The sequence below is a fragment of the Camelus ferus genome, chromosome 4, assembly GCF_009834535.1.
Source record: "Camelus ferus isolate YT-003-E chromosome 4, BCGSAC_Cfer_1.0, whole genome shotgun sequence".
NCBI classification, from domain to species: Eukaryota; Metazoa; Chordata; class Mammalia; order Artiodactyla; family Camelidae; genus Camelus; species Camelus ferus.
Window position 1 is genome coordinate 26,520,270 of NC_045699.1, and position 18,772 is coordinate 26,539,041.

The 18,772-nt window shown below is 35.2% G+C and overlaps 1 protein-coding gene across 1 annotated transcript in view; it reads left to right on the forward strand.

The window, feature by feature from the left end:
• Nucleotides 1-18,772, forward strand: part of PTPRD (protein tyrosine phosphatase receptor type D) — a 1,875,912-nt gene that overhangs the window by 1,123,999 nt on the left and 733,141 nt on the right. The window contains exon 8 of the mRNA XM_032477692.1: nucleotides 17,063-17,122. The gene's annotated coding sequence lies outside the window, so the exon portion shown is untranslated. The remainder of the gene's footprint in view (nucleotides 1-17,062; nucleotides 17,123-18,772) is intronic.

The window sequence follows — 18,772 nt, forward strand, 5'->3', positions numbered from 1 at the left end:
CAATCAGTAGAACATTATTTTCACCTTTTAAATGCATTGCTAACATCATAAGACATTTGTTGGTTGTTTTTATTGGATAGATTTTTTTTTTTTGAGTCTCTTAGAGAATTTTGATATGTGGGCTGAATCACAGACTTATAATATCAAATCAACTTTTTAACTTTTTTTAACCACAACTATTGTACTCTATTCACCATTAGGTTTTCTATTCTACTGCCTTATTACTTAAAGACATACTACTTATTATTTACATTGTTCTCAAGAAGACTGATCAAAATGAACTTAGAATCATCAGAATTATTGATTTTGAAGCTTTGTTGCACTTGCCTTTACCAAATATACGTTGTCTAGACGAAAGTATCCTGTGCTTTTTCTTTAATATGATACAAATAGGAAGGACCTTGACACCAAATGCTAACAACAAGAGTTTATTTCCATTTCCTATTCTCCTGTTTCCTTCCACTCAGCTCAGCATTGCTTTTTAATGCTCCCTATTTTCATCATTTATTTTAGTTGTCTCCTTGCTCCTGACATGTGTGTAGTAGAATCTGACAATTTTATATGTTGCTTACAAAAAAGAGAAGAATGCTTTTCTGAAGATGTCACTGTTTGTAGTTAAATAAGCCATTTTTCATGATAAGAATTTGCTTATATTATTCAGAGGTTTCTATTCTTTTCCCTTATGTCTTGATAATAGTCCTGCTATTCTAACCTTTCAGTGAGACCATGTTTAGTACACATTTTGAGATATTTGCAGCGTACACTGTTCTTCATGTAAGAATAGATTAGCTTTTTAATAATAGCTTCTTTTGAATTAGAGAAGAATTTCTACAATAGAAAGGGAACCCACATGGGGAAATGTAATCAATGATGATTTTATGCTGGCATTAATAATTTCTTTGTTCTGAAGGTTTTTGCCATCCTGGGATAGAGGGATAAAGGAACTGCCACCACTATCCAGCTACTATTTTGTTCACTGCAGAAGCGCTAAAGATTATCCAGGGTATTTATTCATAGCTTTTAAAGAATCAGTTTTTAGCAGACCTCTACCAACTAGGGATTTCTTACATAAAGGTTTACAATCACTTTGTTTAGTGGTAAAAAGAGAGAGAGAAAAAGAGAGAGATCTGTAACCAGACAGTCTTGGTTGGAATCCTACGTATCCTCAGGCAAATTGCTTCAGTCTTTATGTCCCTGGTTCCCTTATCTGTAAAATGAGGGCATTGTAAAGTTAAATAAGATTACATATGTAAAATATCAACTAGTGCTTTGCCCATAAATGGACGTAACATGTATAGACTGTCTTCATTCTTAAGGGTTTACCTGCTTGATCTATGTAAGGAGGAGAGTGCTGTTTTGGTAAATGTTAAGATGCTACAAATAAAGTGGGTCATATTCACACTAAATTAAGTGATAAGTGTGTATTTTATTTTATGTAACGAAAAGTCCAGAGGTCAGAAAAACTCCCAGGGTAGGATATCATGACTTCTGCTCAAATTCATGTGGTTCCTTCCTCTGTCCTCCTCCCCATGTTGACTTTTTGGCCAAGCAGCATCCCTCAGAGTCACAGGATGTCTTCCAGAAGGAGCAAGGACAACTCATTTATTTGCTCACACAGTGGCAGTCATACCTGTTCCTCAACCATGGACTATTAATCTGTCCCTTTGATCTGATTAGGACATCAGCTCTTGTGCCCACTGCTGGTCAATGACAAACTTGTGTGGGTAAATAGGTATTGCCAACATTCAGAAGCTCAAAGACTTACAAGGCTACATGGCTAAAAAGGAGGGGAGTGGAATCAGAATGCAGGCTTTCTAACACCAAATCCCAGTGATCTCAGCAGGGCCGCTCAGTTTCATCATTAGGATTAGAAATTCAAACGTATGTATGTATGTATGTATGTATGTATTATGTATTATGTATGTATATGAATTACTTTAGTATCAGTTTTCATAAAATCATTTTTGATGCCTTAAGTTGCATTTTCAATTATTTCATCTCTTCTTAGAAAGTTGACCTAGATAGCTTAAATATCCTAGAACTTGTTAATCTTGGCATATTTCTGTATTTCTTTTTTCAAATAATATTTAAGTCATTTATATTCACCTTTACAGCAAAGTGATTTGTGGCTAAACATTTCCCTAATTTTAAGTTGGTCATTGTTTGTGGTACTCTTTATCAGTTCCCACCATTTGTGTTTTCGTTCTGGTCTTCATATTTTTATTCTGCTCATTAATGCTTTATAACAGCAAAACACTGCAGTTGAATTCCACCAACTTGAATGTATTTTACAGTCTTTGAATTTTCTGGTTAGGAACCCAGGTATATGCTGTTAGGTATACAAGGTGGCAATTGAATTTCTGGTTTTACTTAAGGTAACTAAAGGATATTTTTCACAATGGAGTCTTATACTAGGTCCCTGATTAAGGGAATGGGCTTAAAGGTCTTCCATGTTTTCTAGAATCAGTTCCTATCCCAGAAGTAATACATGCACAGCACACAAGATCCTTCTTTCAAAACTCAGCTTATTATGTGTATTGGAAAGTATACCAGGTGCAACAGCCAAACGCCCCCTCCTCTTTTCTCTTCTTACCTAAAAGGGTGGTATCATGTCTCCTTTTGCACCCATTGTCAGGAAAGTACTTCATGTCTTAACCAACTTTCAGTCTACACTTTCTAGTTAACACTTGACCTGCTGTCCAATTCATACCTTTGCTGCTACATAGATAATTAATCATAAGTTGTATATCCTCCTTGCATGACTGAGAAGTACTCTAAAAAAACACCCACACTGTGATGAATCTGGAAGCCAGAGGCCTGACCTTAAAATTGTAGGCAGACCTCACATAAAGAATAGATAGAACCAGTTAAGAAGTTCTGTTCATCTATTTCTAGTCATTTGGAGTCATACTGTATCTCACCATCTATCCAGAGGGGAAAATGAGATGCTTTCTGTTAACATAAGACACTGATTTTGGACACCCTCAGACAATGGAATCATAAGGTTTCTGTCCAGTTTATTTTTATTTTAGAACATGTAAGAACTTAAGTTTAGGTTAAAACTAGCTCCATATGTTTGCATTTGGGCCTGTTTCCCTCAGTAACACTATCCCATTGAAATACAAAATCCTTGGCATTTCAAACTGAGTCACTGCAAATATTTATGGAGAAGATATTACCTAAAATTGTCAAGACTGGCTTTATTCAGAGCAAGAGAAAACTGAAGTGGTATACGTCTACAACTACCACTAGCTTTGTATATCCTTAAACATCTTTAACTTGTAGTGGTTCCTTGTTTACTAAATGAGTATAAGAAAGACAAATCAAAAAGAAATAGAAATGATTTAAACTTACTTATTTGACAAAGGGCTACAAACACCCCTTGTGAGAGCTAATTTCCAGTGAAATTATAATCGGGTACTTGTGGGTAGGGTAGAAAAATTAACAAAATTTACACTTTAAATTTGCTTTGATTTTATGGTGTATGTTTTCAACCCAATTAATTGCATGTGTATTTATAAGCTAAAAATCACCTGCTGGGAACAACAGAAAATTGAAGAAATACAAAGCCACAAATCTAAGTGAAATTAAAATAATAACTGAACACAATCAAATACAAGAGAAACAAATTTTATAACTAAAAATATGAGCAAATCTATATGCATGCTTTTACTCCCTTGTACAAAGTCAGAAATTCCTAGTAGTCTTCCTGTGTTCTTTCACTGCTCAACACCTAGTTAGGGTTATTCTTTTGCTAGATTAGTCCTTGCCCGAGTTCTAAGAGATTCCAGTATCAGAAATCTTGATGCTGTGCAATTCCCTGCTCCATTTCTGACAGGTGAGCCAGTTTTTTCCTGAGGCAGTTTTTCCACAGCCTAGGCTGGGACTATGAAAGAGTAGAACCATAACAAGCAGACACACAGAAAGGGAACATTCAGTAACCATTTAACATGAAAGGATTGGTGGCAGGAAAAGAAAGTCAAAGTAAAATGAAAGATTAGTACAGTAGAGGAGAAGAACAATGGCTAGAGAGGTGGTATATAGTTAGGTGTGTCCAAGAGTCCATCCAGAGACCTCCAGAAACATGCCTGTAGTTAAGACATTGAGTTTGTTGCTTGTTGCACCCTGGGAGAACACACACCGTGGCGAGTCACGGTGGATTTCAGTAAAAGGGTGATAGGATTTGGACCTGTGTTAAGTGCTTATGGGGAGAGTATAAGGGAATGGGGTTTTGCTCTGGAATAGATGCTGCCAGAAAGTGGAGGTAATGCTGCAGTTGGGTGTCTTAATCTCACCTAGAAGGAGGAAAGACCAAGCAAGGCTAAAACTGTAGCAAGAAAAGAAGCAACAGTTTAGTTGTTGCCAGAGAATAGGTTTTTGCATCGTGCAGGGAAGAATTCAGGAGCAAAATGTCATGGTGCCTGTGGGAGTGCCATGAAGCTCAAGGTCTACTAGAAGTCAAATCTCTTCCCATCTTGGTTCTAACCAGTTTGTCCTATCCTCAATTACTGTATCATTCCTTCAGTGGTTGTACCCTGCCCCCTTCCTTCCTGTCTCACAGTCAAACATATTAGCCATGATGGGGTGTTGTTTGGTCATTTTTCAGTTTTCATGATGTTTATGTTTTTACCTATTTTCAGACATGATTATGGAGTGGTCTTGTTTATGTCTAGCTCCACTGTGGTCAAAGAATGGCCTTGTCTGACATTGATGTGCTATGAAGTTGTTTATGTTCAATAGGAGAATTCTAAGACTTAGCTGTGAGGACCAGGCCATCCCCAAGGCCTGAATGAGAAAGTAACAAGCCAGCTCCTAGCTATGAGGTATTACTTTTCTCTTTCTTACGAGAAGGCATGTGGAGATCAGAATGAGAAACCCTAAAATGTTAGTAATAGCAATTATTAACCTTTTAATTGCATGAGATTTTTACCACAAAATACCGCGTATATATTCTTAAAGGTAGATCATTATTTTATTTTCCACATGAGAATGTGAAAGTTCACATATGTTAAGTCCTGACCCAAAATCTCAGATTTGGCAAGTGGCCAAACATGGGCTAGACTTTTGTCCTCTCCAACTTTCAATTCACTGGACTGTTCTCCAAATTATAGAGCCTTTCCTTATAATTTATAAAATAATTTAGATAAAGGAAGGCATTTCAGGTAGTTTAAAAGGTCTTTTCTTACATTTTCTAAACATCAGCATTTATGAAACATTTCTACTTAATTAGTCACAATGAATCTATGACCTGCCCACAATTCTGTTTTTGGTGCTACTTTTTAGGTAATTGTTCTCTCTAGCCCTTGACAGCCTATAACTGTTTCAGTTCTTCAGCAGCTGTGAAAATGTACAAATATATGTATATTTTTAAAAATTATCTTTGCATGCACACTTTTTTTTTTGCATGTTGATGTCAATGACCGAGGAAAACTGTTAATATCTGGCTAAAAGCACCAGTGCTACAGATTGTTTGAAGGAGATGAAAGCTTCATTCAGAAAATACTTCAAGTTCTGTGACAAATTAAGGGAAAAAACACACAATATTTTAATGAAAAATCTGAAGACTGCAAAAGTTCGTATCAAAAGCAACCCAGTGAGAAACGTACTGAAACAGGCTAACATAATTCTTATATAATTCCCTAGAAATATGTCTTCCCATTGGCGCAGTAGGAATAGGCCTTCCTGTTGGCCTGCAGTTAGATTAAATTTGATGTTGTATTGATAATGGACACTGAGCTCTTATCACCCAAAGCATCTTGCATCATTCAAAGGATCAGTTGTTGCATTCCACACACAGAATATTCTGATTCATTTTGCAGACCTGAACTTTAAATTTCTTTGTGAATTACTTGAGTACCATTGTGAAATTGGGCTTCAGGGTGAATTATCTTTCTTTATCTCAGACTTAGAGTGCAATTTCCCTAGCTTTGAGTGCCATTACAGTAGCAGCCTAATGATTTGTTTATTTGAAAGAGCTGTATATTTGCTTATACGTATGTGTATATACATGTATACAAATACATAGATAATATATGTAAATTGTATAGTATAATTGTGATACGTAGGGTTCATAGTGTTAGATTGGTCCTTGATAAGATTATTCATCTCTTTCATTTAGTGGAATGTGAAAACTAGAGCTAAAACTGTTTCCCTGATTTCCTAAAGATACTGTTTGATATGCTACAGAACCCATACTTAGAACTGAAGTGTTCAGAAGCTCAGTGAGGTATCTTGTTCCCTATCCCCCTTCAGTAATATGCAATATATGTAAAATAGCCAAATGCTTTTAGAACCACTGTCCCACTGAGGCTCTGGCTCCCAGAAGCCTATTTCAATAAGTAAAATTAAACCCACACAAGTGAGTGGACAATCTGCCAGCTTCTTGTTTGTCTTTGCACATTTCTCTCGTCTATCCCTACTTGATAGAGCAACATTTAAATATTTATACAGGTTTACAAAACCAGAAGAGGTTATATGTTGTTCCCCTTTGAAACTAGACTTCAAATAACATAATTATCATTTTCATGTGGGACTTTTCCCTCTGGATATGATTTTTAAAGAGTGTATCTGACCTTGAATAAAGCAATATTCATGATCTCAATACATTACTGCAACTATCTGTCATATTTATCAGGCTGTGGATTTTAATTTACTATAATTGGGCACCAAAAAAGTCAGAAAACAACAAGAGTTGGCCACTCATTATTTATTTACATCTAACGAAATATTTGTGTATGGAGTTTCATAGTCAGGTCATATGCCTTTAAATAGACAGGCAAAACAGAGGAATAGAACGTTCTGTTGACAGGTAAATGCGAATCAATCTGGTTTCTTTCTAAGGAAAATAATCAAGCTCCTTTCAAATAATGTAAAATGCAAAATGATTGCCTGTTGGAGAGGAGGGGGCCTTATCAGCTTCTTTTCTCAGAGAAATGATTACCATATTCTAGCTGGAGGAACATATGCTACAGCTTATCTTGTGATTTCTCTGAAGTCTGATATTTATTAACAGGTGATTTTCTGTACTTGCTGTTCTTCATCTTTCTTCCTACAGTGTAAGTTAGCTTCCCCAAATCTACATCTAGCTTTCATTTTCTTATCAGTCTTGCAAAGAATGATAATTTCATTATGGATTTTGTAGAGTCTTTCATACTAAGTGGTGCTGCTCTGGTTGCAGGCAGACATTTAACAGACTCTATTTGCTTTATTCTTTGTCTCATCATCTTAATCAAAGCCCCCTGAGACTGAATGTTTTGTAGGAATAAACATGAATAAAGGGAAATTCTGAATTTTTGCTTCCATGGAAAATGCAGTATTCAGCAGGAATTCCTGGTGGGCTTGAAATAAGGGTAGACTTCAAACATGAGAAAGCAATTGGACTCACCTAAAAAAAACCTGTTAATAACTAGCATACCTGTCTTCCAATTCTCATATTAGCTTACTACCTAAGCAGTGTCCCTCTTTGGGGGCTCAAGCCTTACTGTTTTGTCCTAAGGTTGCTAGGGAAAATTTTTCAGCTTATGAGTTTATTTTTTCATGTGAGACCTGCTATCTTGCTTTCTCCAAAATACTTTTTAATTTTTTTCTTACAGCTTTTTTTCATCTTTGCTATATATAATTTAACATTAACTGTCTGATTTACTGAATAGATATTGTCTTGGCTTCCTGATATTGAACAGCTATGGGAAAACGTGCAGGTGTCATGCCCTCATTTTTAGATTCATATGATTCAAAATAGCCTGAGAGCTCTCATCTCAGAATGTCCCTGAACTCTTTTGATCATATTTTGATAAATTTTTCAGAAGCAGTACAAGAATTGGGTTAGCTATTTAGATAGAAGTCAGCTTATATTGGGGTAGCATGAAAATGGTCTAATATAACCCATGTTTCTCCGTAATGTACAAATGAAGTTTTCTGTTACCTGATAAAATCAAAGAGATCTAAAATGCTTAACTCCCTAGTATCCTAAATAGTGATCACTGTTACAGGTTTATTTATCTTACATTCAAAAATCCTTGTTCACATCTATACATTTTTTGTATCATTAAGTGATTCAAACAACTAAAGTGTGAACATGATTCTTACATGGCTTTTGGTTCATATGCCCACTAGTGAGGTATAACCATATTACAGTGCTGCAATAAATAAAGAATTAAAATAGTGCCTTCAACTTCAGATAAAGTCATCATCGGGCATCTCTTACATAAAGTAAATATGTTTGCTCTATTGGCACAATATATTTATACAGAGAATTACTCACAGAATGTATTAATTATCTCTTGCTATGTAACAAATTATCCCAAAGCATAGCAACTTGAAACAATTAATTTATAGTATCTGAGTTTCTGTAGGCCATGAATTGAGGTTGTGTAGCTAGGTGCTTCTGATTCAAAATCTCTCACAAGACTGCAGTCAAGGTATGGTATCAGCTAGAACTGGGCTCATTTCAAGGCCCAAATAGAAGGGGCTCCACTTCCAAGTAAACTTAACAAGACTTTTGGCAAGGCTCAGAAGATCCACTTGCAAGCTTATTCATTGCCTGATCACATTCCCTGATGTAATCCAGAGATGTTAACCCCTTGCCACTTGGTCTTTCAGTAGGTCTACTCAACCCATGGCAGGTCACTTTTCCCAGACTGAGGTTTTTGAGAAAGAAAGTAAGAGAGGATGATCAAGAAGGAAGTCACAGTCTTTCTAAAATATAATTTCATAAACAATATCCCATCACTTTTGCATCAATCTTTATGTTACAAGTAAATCCTAGGTCTACCCTATACTCAAGGAGAGGGGATTAAACAAGCACATGAATGACAAAAGATGGAGATCTTTACCATTGTAGAAGCTGTTTACCATGGTCTACCCTTTGGACCCCAATATTTCATGTCCCTCCCACATACAAAGGCTCACTTTCTCCCAGAGTCTCCGGAGTCTCATTTCACTACAGTTAAGCCAGAACACGCTAGATTATACTGCAGTAGCAACTATAAAATTCTGGTGCCTGAAACAATACAGTTTTATTTCTTAATCATCCTACATGTCTATTATGGATTTCCTAAGGATTGTTGTCCTCACCCAGAAAGTCTCCAAGATCACTGGGACTGGAGGTTGGGAAGAGCAAGTTGATGGCTATTAAAGTCTTCTACATGAAAGTGACATTTGTTACTTGTGCTCAAATTCCAGAGCTACACTATTTTCAAAGACACAAGGAACTACATTTCTACCATGTGCTTGATTAAAAAAAAAAAAGGAAAGAAAAAAGAAAAAAAGAAAAAGAAACTGAAGTATCAGTGAACAGTCCAAAAGACTAATATAATTGGTAAAGTCTAATATTTCCCCTCTACCTAACTAAAAACATACCAAAATGATTATGGGGCAAATTTTGATAAATTTAACTCTTTCTACAAATATTCAATAAGTACTGTTGTTTGCTAAGGTTTTGCAAAATGCTAAAGACTAAGTGCAGAGAAAAAAAGCTGTCCTAACCTTCTGGTTTCTCAATATGGTGGGCAAAGAGATGAGTACATAGATAATTTCAGAATAGAAGTCATTACAAAATGTAGTTTAAGACATAGTAGCGACATGTAACACAGATCTGAAGAGAGAGGAGGTCAGAGAGGACATCCTATAATAGATGAACTCTGATGAGTTTTGATATATGTGTAGAAATAGGCCAGGTAAGGAAAGTCAAGAAAGAAATGTGTCAGTGTTTCTTTAATAAAATGAATTTATGATGATTACCTTGTAGATCAAAAGGCCTGGATTCTTCTGCATTTGCATTAACTGGTGCCTTAGCCTGATCAAGTACCTGGGCAACTGTGCACCTAGACTTCCTCATCTGTGGAATGAGAAGGTTTAATTAGATGTTGTCCAAGGCCTCTTCCAACTATAAAATTCTATGATTGTTCCTGGCTCTAGAGGATATTTTTTAAAGGCAGGCTTTATAGGATAATTATAAAATAATTACCTTATAAGGTAATCACTTACTGTGAGAGTTCAGTAAACACCTATGGGAAAAATCCTCTATCAGAAAATGGTAGACTTGTATTCCCATCCTTTCTGAGACACAGTATGTTCAAAATTGACCACAAAAAGAAGAGTAAGATGTTGTTCAGAATAGAATGATATAAAGTCGTTTTCCATGGCCAACTTTTACTCTTGTGACTTTTTTTTATCCTTAATCTACCACCCTAAACATTTCTGATGATTCTCGTATATGGACTCTTACTATTTTATTTATTGGTTTTGTTTATTTGCCTGTAAAAAGACTCCAGCCCTCCCTTCTCTGCACACACACACACACACTTTTGCACCAACATTGTGTTGCCAGATTGATTTGCACCCTCATAATTTCACAGAATTTCATGCTCTTCACTCGACTTCCCAACCCTTCATGCCTTGTCCTACTTTCAGGGAAAATCCTTGGCATTGACATTCAAATCTTCACCATTCACAGCACAAACATCAGTCAACTGGACTCTGGGTCAGGAGTCCCTTTTTCCACCTCAAGCCTTCATTTCCTTTCTCCTCCTTCACTGATCTAACCTAAACTTTCAAAGCAAATACACCGACTGAGTATTGGCAAAGATGCAATACAACCACTTTGTAAAACAGTTTGGCATTATCCGCTGAAGTTGAACATATGTATGCCAGATGATCCATCAATTCCACTCCTCATTATATACAACATGTGTATCAAGAAATTTCTACAAGGATGTTTATTGCAGCATTAATTGTAATTGCTCTAAACTGGAAATGACCCAACGTTCTTCAGCAATAGAATGGATACGCAGAGCGTGGTATATTCAGATGATTCTTGACAAACTGCAGCATGAATGAAACCAATAAGCATAATAGTGAGTAAAGAAGCCAGACACAAAGTAAAATGTAATATAGGATGATATTTATACAGTGTTCAGGGCAGCTGTAAACTATAGGGTTAGAAATCAAGACAATGTTTGTTTACCTTTGATGAAGAGGGAGTAATAGGATTAGGAGGGAGCATGAAGTTTCTTTAGCACTAAAAATGTTCTGTACTTTGGCCTGGGTGGTGGTTATCCTGGTGTTTGTTTTTGTATGATTCATTCCTTATGTACTTTTCTATTAGTGCACTATACTTTGAATTTAAAATAATAATTTACAAACTACTTGAACTTCCAAAAAGTTCTGCTTGTTTTTTTTTAAAGGTGTCATGTGGAGAAAAAACAAAACAAAGCAGAACAAACATTCCTTAGTGATAAGAGGCACAATTGTTATCCCAGTTGGTATACCCTGCTGTATATGTTATGAAAATTTTATATTCCAGTAACCTTCATTATTATAGAGTAATTTTTCTGAGTTTCTATGTTAATTGTGATGTGGTTTCAGGTAGGATTTGTTGTTCAAATAACAGAGCTCCAAATCACTCAGTCTTCTCTCTCTCTGTCTCTCTCTCTCTGTCTCTCTCTCTCTCTCTCTTTATATATATATATTCCAGAAAAATAACAAAATAAAAAAGAGATAGGGGAGAGGAGGGAGGAGAGGAAGGATGGAAGGAAGAGGCAAAAATGTTACTTGGGGGATTGAATATGTTTGACAAAATAAAACTTTAAAGCATACTTTCTTCCTCATCTGTCCTGATTTTCTACTGTACTATCGGCATGTGAAAAACAAATTGTATCATTTTCAAAACAGTTGCCTTTAGGTATTGAAATTTTTATTTTTTCCTGTATGTTTGCTTACCTAGTGTTACTTACCTAGTACAAACTTATATCTCTGAAAAGGTGACTAAAGAAAAACATATACAAACAATTCCAAATGAAAGCGAATGAAAACCTCCTAATGAAATCTCTTTAATATGTAATTTTAAACTACTTTAAAGGGCCACAGTTGCTTGTGCTAATGTAGAAACTGTTTAAAATGATTGTTTCAATTTTGATAATCAGGATTTTTTTGGTGTTGTAGAACAAGGTTAATTAACAGCAGAAAAAAACTTCATATGAAGTAAACTTTTTTCTAATTTAAATAGACTTGTAAAAAGCATCACACATACAACTTAAATTCGAGCTATTCTGTTAAAATGCCTGTTTAATGTTTTAAGTATTTCAATTAAAATATACCTATTACATATAAAAATGTCATGAGTCATTAATGAAACTTGGAATTTTCACATTTTAAGCAAACATTACAAAAAAAAAATTACAGTGAGGAGGTCCAAAGTCCTTTTTATGAGTTAGAATGTGAAATAACATGACTTAACTCTAGCTAACTCTGTTTAAAAAAATACAGTGAAAGATGATATTCTTCTGATGTGAAACACACTTCTGGAAAGGCTATTTATGAAATGTTTGTTATTTCTTTGGGAAGAGGAAAACTGAGTTTATGACCAAAGTAAATGGAAACCTTAAAAACTTCTTAGAATAATTTCCATTGCACATCTGTAAATACTAAAGTATATCAGATGAGATTATACCTTACCATGGACAGTTCTGCTGTTGAAAGTCATTGACTTTAGCTCTTAGGATTTCCTCAGCCACAATTAGTCAGAACTTTGGCAGGAAGAATGGGGATGAAAGAACCCATACCATTCCAACAATTCCCTCCTTGTGTGTTTCATTCTCTCATCCTCATCAGGTGTGCTCTGTGAGCTAGAGTGTGCTGCTTACTTGGCAAAATCAACTGCCAAAAATCATTCTCTTCCAGTTATGAAAATTTATGGTTCGTTTTATCCTCAATCTGCAGAAAAGAAAACAAAATTGAGATAGTAATTTGCACTTTGACCACGTAGGAAGTTCAGCTGACCTAAACAGGAAGCATGGCTTAGAAAGAATTGAGTATTTCCTACTTCTGGCTAGTGTTGAATACTTTCTCATGTCTTCTCCACTAGATCAACAGGTGATCAGGTTGTTATTTACACTCAGAAAGAAAGGGTAGCTTTGGAATGGTCTGAGAAGTGAGAGAGTTGCCTCCATGTTTATGAAAACTTTGAGCAATGGCTTCAGTGGGCAAATCCGATTGTGCATTTGCCTGACACTAAAGAGACAAGTGCTTCACTAAGTTAAATTATGTATTAACACTGAGGCGAGGGAACTACAAATTTATTAAAACAACCATAAAATCTAGCCTAAAGGTGCCATTCAGAAATAATTTAAATGAGTCGTGGAATAGAGCTTGAGGATTTTGACTTCAGGTTAAAAGCAGTACAGTTGCATGCCTGGCAGAGGACACTTCTTCTTAATTCTTCAGAAAGGAAGCAAGGAAATCTGCCCATCTTCTCTATGTTTTCCTGACTTAAATAGGGCTGAATTTAAAGGAAATATGTGTCTGAAAGTTAGGTTCTGCCAAACAGGACTAACTTTAAGCAGTAAGTGAATGATAGTAAAGAGACAGGTGGGTGAGATTTATGAAGAGACTTTTTAGAAGTGACCTCAAACAGGTGGTTTCCCCAAAAGATTCAGTGCATAGAGTGTTTTTGGATGTAGAAGGAAGGAGGAAAAGAGATGTGTTGGCAAAAAATCTGTGATTGCTGCCTGACTGAGGTTGGATATAGCTTGTCATATGTCTGTATTTTTTGTCTGAACTTCAAAAGCTGTTTTATTGTACTATGAGAAGAGCAGAAGGTCTTGGGTTCTGTGATTGGTTATTGTTTCGAAAAGGAAAGAAAATTACCTTTCATTTTCTCTCCATTGGCATTAAATCCCCAGTGGCGTTTCGAAGGACATTGCAAATAGCTGCAACTACAGTGAGGAGCCTTTGAGTCTGTTACTTTTAACTAACGTTTTGCAAATGCTCTCACCAACTTAACCCAAAACTGCAAATAGAAGCCTATAAAAACAGTTTTGCAAAAATGTTTCAATGTTGCCACTTGCTTTGAACTCCAAAGCAAAACCGGATTCTATCTTTAAGGTATTTACCAAAAGATATTTTGAAGAGTGTGCCAAATGAAGGCTTGAATTTCTCCTCCAAAGGAAAACTGTATTTAAAACAATATTTCCTATGACATTTTGTCATATAAAATTCAGATTATTAAAAAACAGAGATGGTCATCATGTGCCATTTACTGTGTTCCAGCTAAAACCTGGAACAAAACAAAGCCAGTTGCTGTGCAGTTTATAGTCTAACGGGGGAGATCAACCAAATGAGACAATCAGTCGGGGTAAGCTGAGTGCTGTAATAAACTCCCGCCCTTTTAATGGCATAAAGAACTAAAATTTATCCATTTATCTGTTGATGGACGCTTAGATTGTTTCCATTTCTTGGCAGTTATACATAATACAGCAATGAACACTCGGGTGCGTATATCTTTTTAAATAAGTCTTGTTGTTTGTTTCAAATATATACCCAGGAGTGGACTTGCCGGCTCATATGGTAGTTCTATCTTTAGTTTTTTTGAGAAACCTCCTTTCTGTTTTCCATAGTGACTGCACCAATTTACATCCCCACCGATAGTGTACAAGGGTTCCCTTTTCTCCACATCTTTGCCAGTATTTGTTATCTGTGTTCTTGATGATAGCCATTCTGACAGGTGTGATGTGATTTCTCACTGTGGTTTTGATTTGCATTTCCCTGATGATTAGCCGTCTTGAACATCTTTTCATGTGCACGTTGGCCATTTATATGTAACTCTTTGGAAAAAAAAATGTCTATTCCAGTCTTCCCATTTTTTAATTGGGTTGTTTGTTTTTGATTTTGAATTGTATGCACTATTCTTATATGCTGGATATTAACCCCTTATTGGTCATATTGTTTGCAAATATTATCTCCCACTCAGTAGATTGCCTTTTTGTTTTGTTTTGCTTAGCTTTGCAAAAGCTTTTAAGTTTAATTAGGTCCCATTTGTTTACTTTTGCTTTTATTGCCTTTGCTTTATGAGACAGATCCCAAAAAATATTGCTACAATTTATGTCAAAGAGTGTTCTGCCTATGTTTTCCTTTAGGATTATTATGGTTTCCAATCTTATATATAGGTCTTTAATCCATTTTCAGTTTATTTTTGTATATGATATTAGAGAATGTTCTACTTTCATTCATTTACATAGCTGTCCAGTTTTTCCAGCACCACTTATTGAAGATACTATCCTTTCTCCATTGCATATTCTTGCCTCTCTTGTTGTAAATTAATTGACCATAGTGTGTGGGTTTATTTCTGGGCTCTCTATTCTGTTCCATTAATCTATGTGTCTGATTTTGTGTCAGTACCATTCTGTCTTGAATATTGTAGCTTTGTAGTATAGTCTGAAGTCAAGAAGAGTGATCCCTCCAACTCTGTTCTTCCTCAAGATCATTTTGGCCATTCAGAGTCTTTTGTGTTTCTATATAAATTTTAAAAATATTTGTTAAGATGTGGTGTGTATGTATACACACTCATACACACACACAAAGGAATACTATTCAACAATAAAAAGAAGGAAACTTTGCCACTTGCTAAAATTTGGTTGGACTTGGAGGGTATTATGATGAGTGAAATAAGTCATAGAGAAAGACAAATACTGTGTGATATCACTTATATGTGGAATCTAAAAAATACAACAAACTAGTGAATATAACAAAAAAAGAAACAGATTCACAGATTTAGAGAATAAAATAGTGGTTAGTAGTGTGGAGAGGGAAGGGGGATGGGCATTAATGGGGTAGAGGATTAAGAGGATACAAACTATTATGTATAAAATAACCTACAAGGATATATTGCACAACATGGGCAATATAGCTAATAATCTATAATAACTAAGAATGGAATATAACCTTTAAAAATTGTGAATGACTACATCACAAATCACTATCACAATTTATGTAATACTGTACATCAACTATACTTGAATAAAAAAGGAACTAAAATTTAAATCTCACTTATATGAAACTCTTGCCAGTAGGTGTTTCTAGTTGAGGTCAAGTGATGGATGGTCATCTTTGTAACACTCCAGTATGATTAAAATTTATTAATGGAAGTGAGGGCTCTTCCTGAAAGATACGGCTAGAGGACCAAACTCCTTCCTTCTTACAGATCTTTCCTCTTGTAGGTCTTGAGAGATTCTATCTGCAGATAGGAGCAAAGAATGAAGGATCATGTCTGAGATGTTTTTAAGTCCAGCACTGATTGTGGCATGATTTATATCTAGTTTTCTTCCACTATCACATGCTCACCTCTATCTGAAAAATTTAGCCTGGCTCTATAACAGGGAAAAGAGGGGAAACAGTTTGCTGAACAACTAACCAGTTTCTGTGACATAAGGTAATGTGATAAGGAAGTACACAGACCTTTTGCAGCATCTAAGAAATATGTTGAAGTGAAACTCGGAGGAAGGAAAATGTCAAGGAAGGCTTTCTGTGTAACATGACAGCTTCCCTGGGAGTTGAAGGAAAAATAAGAGTTGAACATGTGAAAAAGAGTTGAGAAGGAAGTGGTCTAGACAGAAGAAAACAATTCTAAAAGCAAACAAGAATCATTTGAATAGTCTGTTCTTAACTCTATTGAGAAATTAAGACAAAGTACCTTTTTATATGTTTCAGAGGTATGGATTTTTAAAAATTAATAATGAGATTCTTTTACATAATTTTAATACTTATAAGGCTTATAGTTCTTCCGTTTGAGTTAGTCCCAGAATAATTAGGAAAGACAGGGATTTGCTTTATCTTGGCTGCAATAGTTAAGGGATCTCCTTAAGAACCTTGGGAGCATCCAGCTACATAAAGACCATAGGGTGGGAAATTTGAAATATACTGTGTAATTTTAGGAAGCAGTAAACTACAGTATTCAGTGCACTTGATGAAATAGATGTTGTAAGAAGCTAATTTAGCCATTTTATATTAGACATTATCATCTTAATTCAAAATTGTAAGAACTGTTCAATATTCATTGCTTTACAGCACGTGGACAAAACATTCCATGTTGAGTTTGGTATTGCACTCTTTCAATTAAAGATTGTGTGACATAAAATTGATACCAGCTTCTCATTAACCCTCTTGCTCTTCCTTCTTTCTGTCTCAATCACCTCTAAAAAAGGGAATGGTGAAAATATGGTATCTTGAAGACAATTTAGGGGTTTGAAATATTTTAAAGATAATTTTTGATTTCTGTTTTTCTAATTAGGCTTTGAACCGTTTGAGGCCAGGGACTGTGTCTGAAAACACATACAGTGGCTGACAGAAGGTAAGTCCACAGCATATCTTAACCCTTTCTTTCCCTGGGGTCCTAGCACATGATATATGCCTGATACATAGTTGGCACTCAAGAAATGTTAGGATGGATAGATGGATGGAATATTTAAACATTATATTCTATTCATTTGACATCCCTCTTATAAAATATGCTAAGATTGAGTTGCTCTTTACTATTGATGGCCAGTTTTTCTTTTATAAATAAAATTACAACATACTCAAAACAATGGAAGACTAGGAAAAGTTCTGTCCATTAGAGATTTATTTTTCACTTCTGTATTATGGATGGTGTTAGTCATGAATATGTGAGAAATCTAATAATGGGTTAATGTTTTGATCTGGAGCAGCAGATGCCTATAGATTTAAATGTTGATTGAATTTAGCTGCTGCTGCTGCTATGAAATTATTAGCCCTCGGCAGTGGTCTCGCCTATGTACTTTATTTTGGTTCTTCTGGAAGCTACAAAGCTATTTATTGTTAATGAGGGAATCAAGTGAGAAAACAAATTAGCAAATAGATTAGCAAATTTTTGAATGTCTAATCTCTGTTAAACAATTACAGGCTATCAGTTTTCACTACTTTGCAACTAAACTTTGCTGTTAATACAGCTTTCTTACCTTATATCCTTTCTCTAGTATAAGTACTTCATTTGTCATAATAATACCTTTTGATAAAATCCTCTACCAAGTACCTTTTTTCTTGCAGACTGCAATCTTAAAATGATAATTTCTGGAAATAAATAATTTCTAGGCTTTCTCTTTATGATACTTGATCTGTTGGCTCATCACTTGAAACTATCATCTATTATAAACATGTGATGAATTCTAAAATAAGCTAAATGTTTTTTAATTGATGTGTCTAAGTGAAAATTTTATAAATGAAGTTTAAGAAGTTTAAAAGGTCCTTAGCATGCACAAATACTCATATCTGCTAAAAATGTTGCATTCTCAGCTTAAAGGAAAGGATGCTACCTCTCGTAATCACTGTTAACCTCATTTTGGGAGGTTGATGCTTCTTAGGACTCTAAGGGAAAAGCAAGTATCTGTATATAGAAAAGGTGCGCAAAGATCCTTCAGGAACCAAGATGAGAATTAAACACATGAGATATGGAGACTGTAGAAAATTTAACTTTAGACTCAGCCTGTTTCCCCTTTGGTTCCTCATTGTTTGTATTTTACCTATTAAGATTCAGCTCACCTTCACCTTAATACTTTCTTGGATACTCTGCATCAAAAAGATGTCTTCTTCTTCTTCTGAACTCATATGTGTCTTTGTTCATGACTCTCTAATGATACTAATCATTCTACTTCATGGTTCAGCGATTTGTATAGAGTCAGTTCCCATTTTCTGAGCACATTATGTTCCAGAGTTAATTTGAAAACCAGTTGTTTAGGAATCCACATTACTTATTCGCATAAAACTTATAATGGAAATAATGTTCTTATTTTCTTTTACGTTCTATAGCTGTCTGATCTAGTGCCAATAGAAATATTTCAAATATATTTCCATTCATGACATTGCTTCTTCAGAACAAATCAGTTCTACTTTAAGGGCTAAATTGCATAGATTCCAAACCTAGTTTGCTTGGATTCTTTGCTACTTACCAGCTGTTAGATCCTAGGCAAATTATTCAAAAATGTGT